Source organism: Scyliorhinus canicula, chromosome 19 (genome assembly GCF_902713615.1).
Source record: "Scyliorhinus canicula chromosome 19, sScyCan1.1, whole genome shotgun sequence".
Taxonomy (NCBI): Eukaryota; Metazoa; Chordata; class Chondrichthyes; order Carcharhiniformes; family Scyliorhinidae; genus Scyliorhinus; species Scyliorhinus canicula.
In genome coordinates, this window is record NC_052164.1 from 59,709,082 (window position 1) to 59,723,438 (window position 14,357).

Sequence of the window (14,357 nt, forward strand, 5' to 3'; positions counted from 1 at the left end):
GTTGCCCCACCCCACCCCCCTCACGCCCTGCCTGTTTTCAGCCTTCCCTTTTCTTGTGTTCCTGTTCTAATCTCTCTGGCTCTGTGTCGGTTGTTTTCTGGCCACCCCCTCCTTTTCCCAGTAGCCTCCCATTTCACCCCCTTTCCCACGCCTCCTTTTCCTGTCTGCTCCCTGTGGTTCCATTGGCTCCCATGTATCTCCCCTCCCTTGGCTGTTGGCTTCAAACAGGTCCTGGAACATATTGGTGAATGGGCTCCACGCTTTGTGGAAGCCATCCTCTGACCCTCGGATTGTGAGCTTGATCTTCTCCAGGTGGGGAAATTCCGATAGGTTTGCCAGCAAGTCTGCAACTGTAGGTGGCGCTGCTGATAGCCAGCCGAACAGAATTCTCTGGTGGGTGATTAGGGAAGCAAAGCCTAGGGCAGCACGGTGGCACAGTGGGTTAGCCCCGTTGCCTCACGGCGCTGAGGCCCCAGGTTCGATCCCGGCTCTGGGTCATTGTCCGTGTGGAGTTTGCACATTCTCCCCGTGTTTGCGTGGGTTTCGCCCCCACACCCCAAGGATGTGCAGGCTAGTTGGATTGAACACACTAAATTGCCCCTTAATTGGAAAAAAAATGAATTGGGTACACTAAATTTATAAAAAAAAGGGAAGCAAAGCCTAGGGTGTCGGCCCTCTTCCCCATGAATAGTTCTGGCTGGTCCGATATCCTGATGACTGCAACTTTTTGGGCACGGCTCCACCCTCACCCCCACAACCTTGGACATTGCCTCGAAGAAGGCTGGCCAGAACCCAGCAGGTTTGGGATAAGCCCAGAACATGTGGGAGTGGTTGGTTGGGCTTCGCTTGCACCGTTCACATTTGTCCTCCGCCTCCTGGAAGAACTTGCTCATTCGGGTCTTGTCAGGTGTATTCTGTGCACCACTTTCAGCTGTCTCAGGCACAAGGCCTTGCGACTGAGGAGGTGGAGTTGGCTGTGCACGGTGCTTCGCTGGAGAGTTCCCACCCTATTTCCGTCCCTAGCTCTTCCTCCCATTTTTGCCGAGTTTCGTCCAGTGGGGAGCGCGTCCTTTCTAAAGGTTGTCCGTTCAGGTCCCCGCAGTTTCCCCTCCACAGACTGTCCACGCCCAGTAACTCTTCTACCATTGCGCTTTTCGGGGTTCTTGGGGAGACAGTCATCTGTTCGCAGAGAAAGCTTTTGACCTGTAGATGTCGGAGTTTATTCCCGTTTCATAGGTCCAGTCTCTCCGTCAGCTCCTCTAAGTTCGCTAGTCTGTCACCCGTGTAAAAGTCTCTAACCATCTGTGTCCCACCATCCTGTCTCCACCTCTTGAGGTGGCGTTGAGCATGGAGGGAGTCAAAAAATATTCACAGAATCATAGAATTCAGTGCAGAAGGAGGCCATTCAGCCCATTGAGTATGCACCGGTCCTTGGAAAAAGCACCCTACCTAAGCCCACGCCTCTACCCTATCCCCGTAACCCAGTAAACCCACCTAACCATTTTTTGGATACTAAGGGCAATTTAGCATGGCCAATCCACCTAACCTGCACATCTTTTGGACTGTGGGAGGAAACCGGCGCACCCAGAGGAAACCCAAGCAGACACGGGGAGAACGTGCAGATTTAGCACAGACAGTGACCCAGCGGGGAATCGAACCTGGAGCTGTGAAGCGACTGTAACCACTGTGCCATCGTACAACATTGAGAATAGATACAGCATTGAGAGAGTTTTGGAGTATTGTATATGCACCACACTTTAGGGGAAGATGCAGAGGAGCTTTGTTAGAATGAAATCAAGGTTGAAGGGCTTCAGTTATGTGGAGAGATGGGAGAAGCTGTCATTATTCTCCCTAAGGAGAATTAACAAAGATGTTTTCACAGTGTAAATCAGGAACTATTTACAGTGCCGGAATGGTTGATTATTGAAACATGCAGGTTTATGGTAATTGGTAAAGGACAAGAGGCAGGAGTTGTTTTTTTGCACAGTGAGTTGTTGTGATTTCGAATGTGCTGCCTGGAAGAACGGTAGAAGTAGTTTCATAGTTAACTTTCCAAAGGAAACTGAATTTATACATAAAAAAGAACATATGGCATGGCTATGGGGAAAGAGCAGGAAAGTCGAATTAAGTGGATAGCTCCTGCACAGGCAATCTATATCGAATGTGCTCATATGTGACGTGTTTGTGTCCCACCTGTGTCTATGTTTGGATCCGGTTGCCTAGGTTTCCATCTGCAAATATAAATCATACATCAAGAATTTAGTTATTTTGTACATCACTTTTGTACCTCAGTCCTAGAGTTTAAATTCCATGTCCGACATCCTCTCCTTCTTCCATCTGCACTGTATTGAACTCAAAATTCGTACCATATTTTCGGAGGCTCTCAAATTCACAGAATCCTTTAATTCTTTAACCTTCTTTCCTCACAATCTGCACGATTCTAATTGCCAAACTTTGCTAATTGCTGATTTCCTCATTCCCCATGTTTTCAATTAAAAATCCTCACCTTTACATTGAAACCCTTGTCCTGCTCAAATGCTGCAATTTTAATTCTGTCCACCTGATCTGATTCTGACCTCTGTTCATCGCTCCTTCCTTTGGCCCACTCTTGGAAAGGTGCCTTTGGCCAATTCAGCCTTGTGTTCGGAAATTCCTCTGCCTAGATTTCTAAGCTTCTTTATCTTCCCATTATTGTAACTTGGTTTTTGTACCTTCACGAATCTCTCCTCCATGGATTGACATCTTTTCCTGCCTCAATGTCTCTCCGTGCAATGCCTTGGGATGCTAAAGGTGCCACATTGAAGCAAATTGTTGTTCTTGGAAACGGTCAGTCAGACGCTGGTACATCAATTCCCTTGAACAGACATGAACTAGTAAGAGGACCGTTGCAGATGTTGCTGAGCTACCCAATAAGTGAAGCAATTGAAGTTCCACAGATGAACAGCAAACCAAGCTTCTGTGTCTTTATCCATTCAGAGCAGGAGGCGGCCATTTGGCCCATCAAGTCTGTAACAGCCCTTGGAAAGAGCACACTGCGTAAGCCCATGCCTCCACCTTATCCCCGTAACCCTAACTTACCTTTTGGACACTAAGGGACAATTTAGCATCGCCAACCCACCTAACCTGCACATCCCTGGACTGTGGGAGGAAACCAGGGCACCCGGAGGAAACCCACACAGACACAGGGAGAACGTGCAAAGACCACGCAGACAGTCACCAGAGGTCGGAATTGAACCCGGGTCCCTGGCACTGTGTGGCAAGCAGTGCTAACCACTGTGCCACCTGCTATAAAGTTGTACGTTGATATTACTGGTGTGTGGGACATGTATATTGTTAACTGAACAGCAGATGGCATCCTTACGCAAGTACAATGCAACAATTGCATCGAAGGCTTTCTGATCATTTACTTTTTATTCTTTGACAGAATATTCTAGAAGGTTTGGAAAAGTGGTTACTTTGACACCAATTCGAGAGTAGAACTATTGGTGGGAAGAAAAGAAATGGATAAGCACATGGTTAAAATATCTGTCGGACAGTGGTCTAAATTGTTATAAAAATGTTTTACCGTGGTGGCAATAGATGGGCTGGATTCTCCGTTTGGGAGACTAAGTGTTATTGCCAGCGGAGCATGTGTGAACTTTCACGACTGAAAATCCAGCGGGAAACCCTCACCGTTTCCGGTATCAATGAGGGGCTAGCACCGGCGCCGTGTGAAAGTCCTGCGGATTGCGCTGAAAATGGCCGGGTCCTGGACCATGCATGCACAAGGATGATGACCTACACCGGTCATGCCGTACAACGTGGCGTCGGCCGTGCACGATCCCCACGCACCAACCGCGACCCCACAGCCCACCCCCCACCAGTCACCCAGCAGAACCCCCCCCCCGGCACGGATCCCGGCCGGGTGTGGTGGCACTGGACACAGTCTGCAGTTGGCACACAGGGTGATGGAACCATCAATTTAGCGAACACGTGTAGTTGGATCTGAACAGAGGCTTTAATACACTTACAACAGAGCCAGCCTATTCGTCGTTGAACTGAAGGAAGTGGCAGGCTGGCTCTAAGGCACTGATCTTTATACATCGGTCCCAAGGGGAGGAGTCCTGGGCAGAGCCAAGGGTGGAGCCCAGTACAGACTCTCGCGTACTCCCAGAGCGACTCCCCCGGTGGTTGGATAGTGCAACTGCACTTACAATGGTGGATAGTGAACATATATACACGGAGTTATATTGGCAACTATATACAGCATTGATCTTACAACGGGTAGATAACGAACATATATACATGGAGTGATATTGGCAACTATATATAGTGTGAATCACATTCACCACACAGGGTTCATGCATACTCGGGACCACAAGTGGGCAGCACCATCACGGACTCGGCCCATCATGGGTGGGCTGGCCAATGACGCACCAATGCCGTAGAACCGGCCCACAGCACACGTCACGATAACGCCGGCGGTGCATGGTGGACTGGCGTCGTACCGCCGCCAGCCCGCTGGACATTGGAATCCATTCTCCGCTCGATCGCCAATCACGATTCCGGCATTGGATACGGAGAATCCTGCCCAGAATCTTTGCAGCATAATGAAAGGACCAGAGCTGGAATAGATGTCAAGAAGTGATGAGTTTTGCTGCCTATACAATCTTTTGCTTCGTATACAATGGTCATTCCTGCCCAACCAAAGATAAAACATCTAAGAAGTTGATCAAAGGGAGCAAAGACCATCTGAGCATGAAACCATTGTTATTGCAGATGGCTTGCATTTAACTAGAGGAGGTAAGTTTCTCAATTTGCCAAAAGTGTAGAAAGTGTCTGGATCGTAGGTTTAACAGATTTCTAGACACTGCAATGAGGGACAGATAACTGAGGTTTCAGGGAAATGTTGATACTGGGGGAGGTTGGTAAAAACAAGACTTCCATCTTCTAGAACCCGCGAAACAGCACTTGGGAAGTTGTGGTAGCGTGGCCCCTTTAAGGGGCGAGCCCTCGCGGTCCACATGACTGGCATGGGGCCTATCGCGCGGGGGTGTGAAAGCGCCGACCAATGGGGGAAAGGCAGGGAGCCTTGGGAACAGGGATCGGGCAGTGTGGATCTCAGAGCCAGAGAGTGAAGACCAGTCTTGTGGCTCTTGTGCTTTGTATAGTTTACTTTTGTTAATAAATCCTGGTTTTGCTTACTGGAAGCCTCGAGCCATCAGAGAAGGTGACTGCTGCGAGACATTCTGGTGAGTTACCGATAGACTAACCATGCTGGAGGTAAAAGAACTCCCATCCAGATGATTGACACTTTTATAAAAGAGGGTTACATGAACGTAACTGCACCGAATCAGGCCATTTAATCAGCGTTTGCAGAAGTTGCTGCTGGATTGGCAGGTGAGGAAAAGAAAATTCTGGATCATATCATAAGGCTGTGAGGAATCTACAGAGGAAAAGGGAAAAATTCAGTCTCCGTTTCATCAATTCTAAGAAAAACTTCTGAGATGTTAAATAACAAGTACAATACAACACAGGAACCTAGCCCCTCAATGCGAGGGCTTGGCCTCAAGTTGCGGAGAATTCCGCACCTTTGGGGAGGCCTGACGCCGGACTGGTTGGCGCCACTCCGCTACGCCGGGACCCCCCCGCCCCGCCGGGTAGGGGACACAGGAACAGGCCCTTCGGCCCTCTAAGCCTGCGCCGACCATGGTACCTGCCTAAAACCGTCTGCACTTATGGGGCAGGATTCTCCCCTACCCAGCGGGGCGGGGGGGTCCCGGCGTAGCGGAGTGGCGCCAACCAGTCCGGCGTCAGGCCTCCCCAAAGGTGCGGAATTCTCCGCAACTTGAGGCCAAGCCCTCACATTGAGGGGCTAGGCCTGCGCTGGAGCGGTTGGCACCATGCCGACTGGCGCCAAATCCGACACCAGTAGCCTTTGACGCCCGGCACCGGCCGAAAGGCCTTCGCCGGTTCGCGCATGCGCCGGTGGTGACGTCAGCGGCAGCTGCCGTTGACGTCACCACCGGCGCATGCGCGCTGGGGGATTCTCTTCCGCGTCCACCATGATGGAAGCCGTGGCGGCGGCTGAAGGGAAAGAGTGCCTCCACGGCACTGGCCCGCCCGCCGATTGGTGGGCCCCGATCGCGGGCCTGGCCACCGTGGGGGCACCCCCAGGGTCCGATTGCCCTGCGCGCCCCCCCCCCCCCCCAGGACAACAGGGGCCCGCTCGTGCCACCAATCCCACCGCCACCAGAGGTGGTTCAAACCTCGGCGGCGGGAGAGGCCTCCCAGCGGCGGGAATCGTGCAGGGGGCTCGCCGCCTGGTGCGGCGCATTTCCCGCCCCCGCCAATTCCTGGGTGGTGGAGAATTTCTGCTGGGGGTCAGAGAATTTCATCCCTGGAGTCTGTATCCTTCCAATCCCACCCTTTTCGTATATTTGTCTAGATGCCCCTTAAATGTCGCTATCGAACCTGTTCCCACCACCTCCCCAGGCAGCGCGTTCCATATATTTACCACCTGTGTAATATATTTGCCTCTCACATCTGTTTTAAACATTTTCCCACACACTTTAAACCTATGTCCCCTAGTACTTGGCTCTCCTACCTTAGGAAAGAGCATCTGACTATCTACTCTGTCCATGCCACTTATAATCTTGTAGACCTCTATCAGGTCACCTCTTAACCTCTGTCGTTCCATGTTGATTAGTTATTCTTTTTTCGAAAATTCTAGAGGGCCTGGAAATAATAAGTCGGTTATTGTCACACTTATTTGAGTATTAATTGGACATGACAATTGCAAAGTGGATTGAGGTAAGTATCACAAACAATTCTGGCTCACCTTCTCCTGAATGCGACAATTGTTAAATTATATTTTGCATTTACTACACAATCTGCACAAGGTAGAGCAGTTGATGTCTTATACATGGATTTTAGTAAGGCATTTGATAAGGTTCCCCATGGTCGGCTTATGAAGAAAATAAGGAGGTGTGGGATAGAGGGAAATTTGGCCCATTGGATAAGTAACTGGCTATCACATAGAAGACAGAGGGTGGTGGTGGATGGAAATTTTTCAGACTGGAGACCGGTTACCAGCAGTGTACCACAGGGATCAGTGCTGGGTCCTCTGCTATTTGTGATTTTTATCAATGACTTGGAGGAGGGGGCTGAAGGGTGGGTCAGTAAATTTGCTGATGACAGCAAGATTGGTGGAGCAGTGGATGAGGTGGAGGGCTGTTGTAGGCTGCAAAGAGACATTGATAGGATGCAAAGTTGGGCTGAAAAATGGCAGATGGAGTTTAACCCTGATAAGTGCAACGTGATTCATTTTGGTAGAAAAAATTTAAATGCGGATTACAGGGTCAACAGCAGGGTTCTGAGGAATGTGTAGGAACAGAGAGATCTTGGGGTTCATGTCCACATATCTCTGAAGGTTGCCAGTCAAGTGGATAGAGCCATGAAGAAGGCCTATAGTGTGTTAGCGTTTATTAACAGGGGGCTTGCGTTTAAGAGCTGTGGGGTTATGCTGCAACTGTACTGGACCCTGGTGAGACCACATTTGGAGTATTGTATGCAGTTTTGGTCACCTCACTATAGGAAGTATGTGGAAGCATTGGAAAGGGTGCAAAGGAGATTTACCAGGATGCTGCCTGGTTTGCAGGATAGGTCTTATGAGGAAAGGTTGAGGGAGCTCGGGCTTTTCTCTTTGGAGCGGAGGAGGATGAGAGGCGACTTAATAGAGGTTTATAAGATGATGAGGGGGATAGATAGAGTGGACGTTCAGAGACTATTTCCTCGGGTGGATGTAGCTGTTACAAGGGGGCATAACTATAAGGTTCAGGATGGGAGATATAGGAGGGATGTCCGAGGTAGGTTCTTCACTCAGAGTGGTTAGGGTGTGGAATGGATTGCCTGCTGTGCTAGTGGAGTTTAGGAACTTTCAAGCGGTTATTGGATAGGCACATGGAACACACCAGAATGACAGGGAGTTGGATAGCTTGATCTTGGCTTTGGGCAAGGCTCAGCACAGCATCGAGGGCCGAAGGGACTGTTCTGTGCTGTAATCTTTACAGATGCAAGCAGACACTGTAGGGGACAACGGACACATGGAGTTGACGTTGGTGATTGCTACGAGTAGAAAAACAGACCAAGGAGGTTTGCATTCATGCGCTTTAGTAGAAAGTCTGAAACTTTAGCACACGTCCCAATATCACCTGATACTGGTTAACACCAAGTCTCAACTTCCTCTTACAAATAGTGATGTTCCAGCTGATGGCGTTGGTCTGTTTGCCTGTTGGTAACCTATATGTCTCCACACTTTACTCTGGGTTCTGAAAGCATTTTCTGTTTAGCGTATTTTCACACCCACACTATTTTGTTTACCCTTTATGGAATAATGGGGAAGAGGTGGAAGGATTCCTGGGCTGATTATCAGCCCTTGAACCACATTATGAATGGTCCTTCCATGGCCAACAGCGGGTCCTGGTGTTGGACCCGAGCCTGGAGCTTTTTGTCCAGCAGTAGGGTCGCTATCACTGTGCCTCAAGACCTCTCTCAGAGTGCATAATCTAGACTGACACCCCAGTATAGCACAGAGAGTGCTGCAGTGTCAGAGATGACAGAGGCTTTAATTAAAACATTCCCTTCCTGTTCAGGTGGATGTCAAAGATGTTATGGAACTGCAGGAAGTGCCTCAGTATGTTCAGCCTGGTGTATATTAGAGATAAATCAATCTGCCTGCATTTATTCAGAACTTTTGCGCTGCTGATTGAGGCAATCGTCTTTGCTTTTCTGCAACTTTGTCCTTTACTCATCGTGAAATAATCAGAAAAAAAATCCTGTTCTCCTTACCCATCATTGGTATAGAAATATCTGCTGCATAGTCCCTGAAACATGCCGGAGATCTAGGAGCCCCAGTGAACTTGCTGCTTCAGGAGTTATATCCCTGTACCTGTATGGTCATAAATCAAAAACATGGGATATTGGACGGAAGTTCACTCTGCCTGTAAGCTGTTGGTTTGAAATGGGGCATCAACCTTGGATAAACTAATTCCACAGTGTTATGGGAGCGGCGTTTTCAGAACCCCAAAATGTATCATGGAGTTGAACCAACCTCTCCCTTTAATGAATTGTTGCTTTTGAAGCACACGGCTTGTTCCCCAGGTGTAGTATTACAATTATTGACACATAGGTTTTTAAAACACAAAACAATGTTTATTCCATGAACTCAACTTAACCTTTTAAATAAACATTAGATCACTTAACCCCTTCCTTCAAAGATAACCCCGAAAATCATAACACTAAATAATCCCTCAAAATGTTCCTTCAAACCTCCAAAAGACTTCACCTTTAAACAGAAACACATCAGGTTAATGACATTACTATTAGGAGTTTAAGTCACCCAAATGATTCAGATAAAGTCTTTTATGGCAGAGATCAGGGCAGATCCAGCTCATTGCAAAACACAGACACACCCAAGCTCTTTCTCAAAACTGGCTTTTCCTTTGAAACAGCTCACAGCAAAACAGCCAGGCACTTTTCAGCTGCGCTCTCTCAAACTGAAACTAAAACTCCCAAAAAGCAGAAGTGAGTTCAGCTCAGCTCCCCCCCACACTCTGACATCACTTCAGTAATATGAGCTGCTCCATTTCTTAAAGGTACATTGCTTAAACATCCATTTCTTAGGTACTCTCACATGACACCTCCCCCCAAGAAAAAAAAACAAACCATCAACTTCAAGATGGTTTCATTTTTCACTTTTGTACTATCCACCGGGCAGCACGGTAGCATTGTGGATAGCACAATGGCTTCACAGCTCCAGGGTCCAAGGCTCGATTCCGGTTTGGGTCACTGTCTGTGCGGAGTCTGCACATCCTCCCCATGTGCGTGGGTTTCCGCCGGGTGCTCCGGTTTCCTCCCACAGTCCAAAGATGTGCAGGTTAGGTGGATTGGCCATGATAAATTGCCCTTAGTGTCCAAAATTGCCCTTAGTGTTGAGTGGGGTTACTGGGTTATTGGGATAGGGTGGAGGTGTTGAACTTGGGTAGGGTGCTCTTTCCAAGAGCTGGTGCAGACTCGATGGGCCGAATGGACTCCTTCTGCACTGTAAATTCTATGATCCACTAAGAAATGTACACAGTAAATATACATTTTTGTTTCACAAAAAAAACCCACACGCAAACAGGCATAATAATAAAGTCCATCTTTCCCATTCTTCTTCCTCCAACCGAAAACCTTCTCGATTGACAGTCTCTTTGAAAAAGAAAGTCAATGCACAATCCATCCATTCCTCTACGCCTCGGCAATTCTCTTTAAAGTTAGATACTTCAGTTCAATCTGATCAGAGTCCCTTGCAATTCTCCAATACAAGAGCATCAGTTATCACAGCTTTCAAGCAGTCACATGCTTGTTGAAAGTCCGCTGTCCATTGAAATTTTTGATGTTTCTTTAGCAAGTCCATCAGTGGAGTAATCACGCCACAAAACGTTTGCACAAATGTTCGATCAAATCCACTCATGCTAAGAAATCGCATTATTTCTCTTCGTCTTGAGGGTATCGGAAACTCCAAGGAAAGTGATTCGGGCTTCTCCAAATTCACTTTTGGCTAGGTTCATCACCAAACACACCTACTGAAGTCGATCGAAGAACTCCATACGATGTTTTAAATGTTCTTTCCATGTCTAGAAGTTGGAAATAAAAACAGATTGTCCCACTTTCTCAATGCAATTCTTCAAACGTGGGATAGGATAAGAGTCCATTCTTGTAACTGCATTCACCTTTCGATAGTCCACAGACAACCGTTGGGTACCGTCTGGTTTAGGTACCATCACTATGGGTGAGCTCCATTGGCTGCAACCCTCTTCAATTATGCCATTTTTAAGCATACTCTCAATCTCTGTTAACCTGTGCCAAATTTAAAGGATTAAGTGTATATGGATGTTGTTTGATAGGAACAGCATTTCCCACATCTACATCATGTATAGCCATTTTAGTACTTCCCAATTTATCTCTACAAACTTGCCCATGTGATAACAATAACTTTCAGGTCAGTTCGTTTTTCCTCTGGAAGGTAACTTAACAATTCATCCCAATTTTTAAGAACATCCTCATTTTCCAATTTAATTTGAGGTATGTCAAATTCGCAGTCATCTGGATTTGGTTCGTCACTTTGAGTTAGAATCGTTAAAACTCCCTTTTTATCTTCTTCCTTTTCAAAGTACCTCACTTAATTTCCTTTCAATCTGATACGGTCCACAAAACCTAGCTTTTAAAGGTTCACCTATCACTGGTAACAACACTAAAACTTTATCCCCACTGACAAAACTACGAACTTTGGATTTCTTGTCCGCTACCCGTTTCATCACATTTTGTGCAACTTTCAAATGTTGTCTAGCCAATTCACCTGCTCCATTTAATCGTTCCCTAAAATTTGACGCGTAATCCAATAGTGTAATTTCCGATTTCTCATCCACCAATTTTTCCTTAATCAATTTAAGTTGTCCTCTTACCTCATGACCAAAAATTAGTTCAAAAGGACTAAATTTAGTTGACTTATTAGGTGCATCCCTAATTGCAAACAATACGACTGGAATTCCTTTATCCCAATCCTCTGGATAATCATGACAATATGCCCTCAACATTAAGCCACCTTTCTAACGCTCCCTGCGATTCTGGATGATATGCAGTTGATTTAAATTGTTTTATTCCCAAGCTATCCATAACTTCTTTGAATAACTTTGAAGTAAAATTCGATCCTTGATCCGATTGAATTTCTGTGGGTCGTCCATATCTAGTAAAGAATTTAAGTAACTCCTCCACAATCCTTTTAGCTGTAATATTACGTACTGGAATGGCCTCTGGAAACCTAGTAGACACATCCATTATAGTCAAAAGATATTGATTCCCACTTTTTGTTTAAGGAAGTGGTCCTACACAATCAATTAGGACCCTCGTAAAAAGGTTCCTCAAATGCTGGAATGGGTATTAAGGGCACTGGTTTTATCACTGCTTGAGGTTTCCCTATCACTTGACATGTGTGACATGATTGACAAAATTTAACTACATCTTTATGTAGTCCAGGCCAATAAAAATGCTTCTGGATTTTAGCTCCAATTTTCCTGATTCCCAAATGACCTCCCACTGGTACGTCATGTGCAACTCACAACATCTCCTTTCTATACCCTACCGGCAATACTACTTGATGAACTTCTGCCCACTTTTCATCCACCTGCATATGTACAGGTCTCCATTTCTCACCAAGACATCACTTTTGCGGTAAACAACACTCTGGTATATTCTGATTCCTCTTCCGTATAGGCTTTGATATATCCGTTTTATTTTTACATCTTTCTGTTATAACTCTGCCAATTTTCCTGAACTAAAAATATCCACCTCATCCTCCACCTGTTCTTGTTCAACCATCTGATCAAAAATCGTTTCTGATAATTGCATTTCAACTTCATCTTCACTCTTTGATTTCTCCTCTGGTCTTAACCCGTAACTTGCGACCAGGTTACTACACAATCTGGAAAAATCCCAGGAAATTCGTCCTTCAACACTTCAGTTGTCTGATTTTCCACAGTAGGCATCACTCCCACCTGCGATCCAGCTATATCATTACCCAAGATAAACTGTATTCCTGGACAAGATAGTTTCTCTATTACTCTTACTATCACTTCACCACTCTGCACTGGACTTTCCAACCTTACCTTATATAATGGAACACTACTCCTCTCACCCTGAATTCCACATATCACCACCTTTTCTGGCAACATTCTTCCCAAACTACATAATACCTCATCTCTTACCATTAAAGATTGAGTAGCCCCTGTATCTCTTAAAATTGTGACTTATTTACCTGCTCCTCCTGATACACATAAAAGTAAACTTTACCCACACAAGTAAATTCTTTAAAGACATCTGGCACGTTCCTAACAATTACTTCCTGAACAGGCTGTACAATTGTTTGCACCTCCTTCGCTTCCCTTGGGCTTTCCTTTACCACTAACAAATCCCACTGTCTTCTTCTGTTTTACCACATCAGCCTTTCCAGTGCTTTTCTTCAACCACCAACACGGACTTTACATGGCCTAGTTTATTACAGTGCAAACATTTGAAACTTTTAATTTCTTTTTTAATCTGAGGTACACTCTCTTTATTGTCTGCCATCAGATCATCTTTACCTTTACCACTTGAGTATTTCTCATGCCCCCAGTTTCTATCCCTCACCGGATGAAACTGATGTTGGAAACCAATCTTTGATTTATTCATAATCCTCTGCCATTTCTGCTGCTAACCTCACAGTTTTAACCCTCTGCTCTTCCACATGAGTTCTCACTACATCAGGAATTGAATTTTTAAACTCCTCCAAAAGTATAATTTCTCCGAGAGCTTCATACGTTTGATATATTTTCAAAGCCCTTATCCACCTATCAAAATTACTCTGTTTGAGCCTTTCAAACTCCACGTATGTTTGACCAAATTCTTTCCTTAAATTTCTAAACCTTAGTCTGTAAGCTTCAGGCACTAACTCATATGCACTTAAGATGGATTTCTTCACCTCCTCATATGTTCCAGATACCTCCTCCAGTAGTGATGCAAACACTTCACAAGCTCTACCTACCAGCTTTGTTTGAATCAGTAACACCCACATGTCCTGTGGCCATTTCATTTGTTTAGCTACCTTCTCAAATGAAATGAAAAAGACTTCCACTTCCTTCTCGTCAAACTTTTGCAATGCTTGGACATATTTAAATAGATTCCCACCAAGCCTTCGACTACGACGCTCTCTCTCACTATCCTCATCACTATCATCCAACTGTACGTTTCCCTTTACGTCTGCCAATTCTAACTGACGGTCATGTTTCATGGCCATTTTCTGAAGTTCAAACTCCCTCTTTATCTTTTCCCTGATCTGTACATCCCTTTTTCTTCTGCTTGGGCTATTCTTTCTTCTCCTGCCGTTTCTTTTTCCACTCTCTCTCTTTTCCCTCTTTTGTATTCAAGCCGCTTAAATTCTCTCATTCATTTGTTTAATTTGCAACTGAATTTTTGCCATTTCCAATTAGTCAAACTGTATCTCAGGCAACTTTAAATGCTTAACCACCGCCATAATTACCTCATCTATTCGCATTTTGTCAGGTAATGTTAACTGCAATGTTTTTGCCAAATCTAACAGTCTGCTTTTCGTCTCTGTCCATAAGGTACTGCGTGTGACATTCTCCACCCTGAAAAACTTCTGAGCCTCTGAAACAGCCACTAAAATACCACACCGGAAAAGCAACAATCCTTCACTGTCTTTAAGTTCACAAAAGCCAATCCAATAGATAGACTTTTATCCCCCTCAAGCCCCCAATTGTTATGGGAGCGGCTTTTTCAGA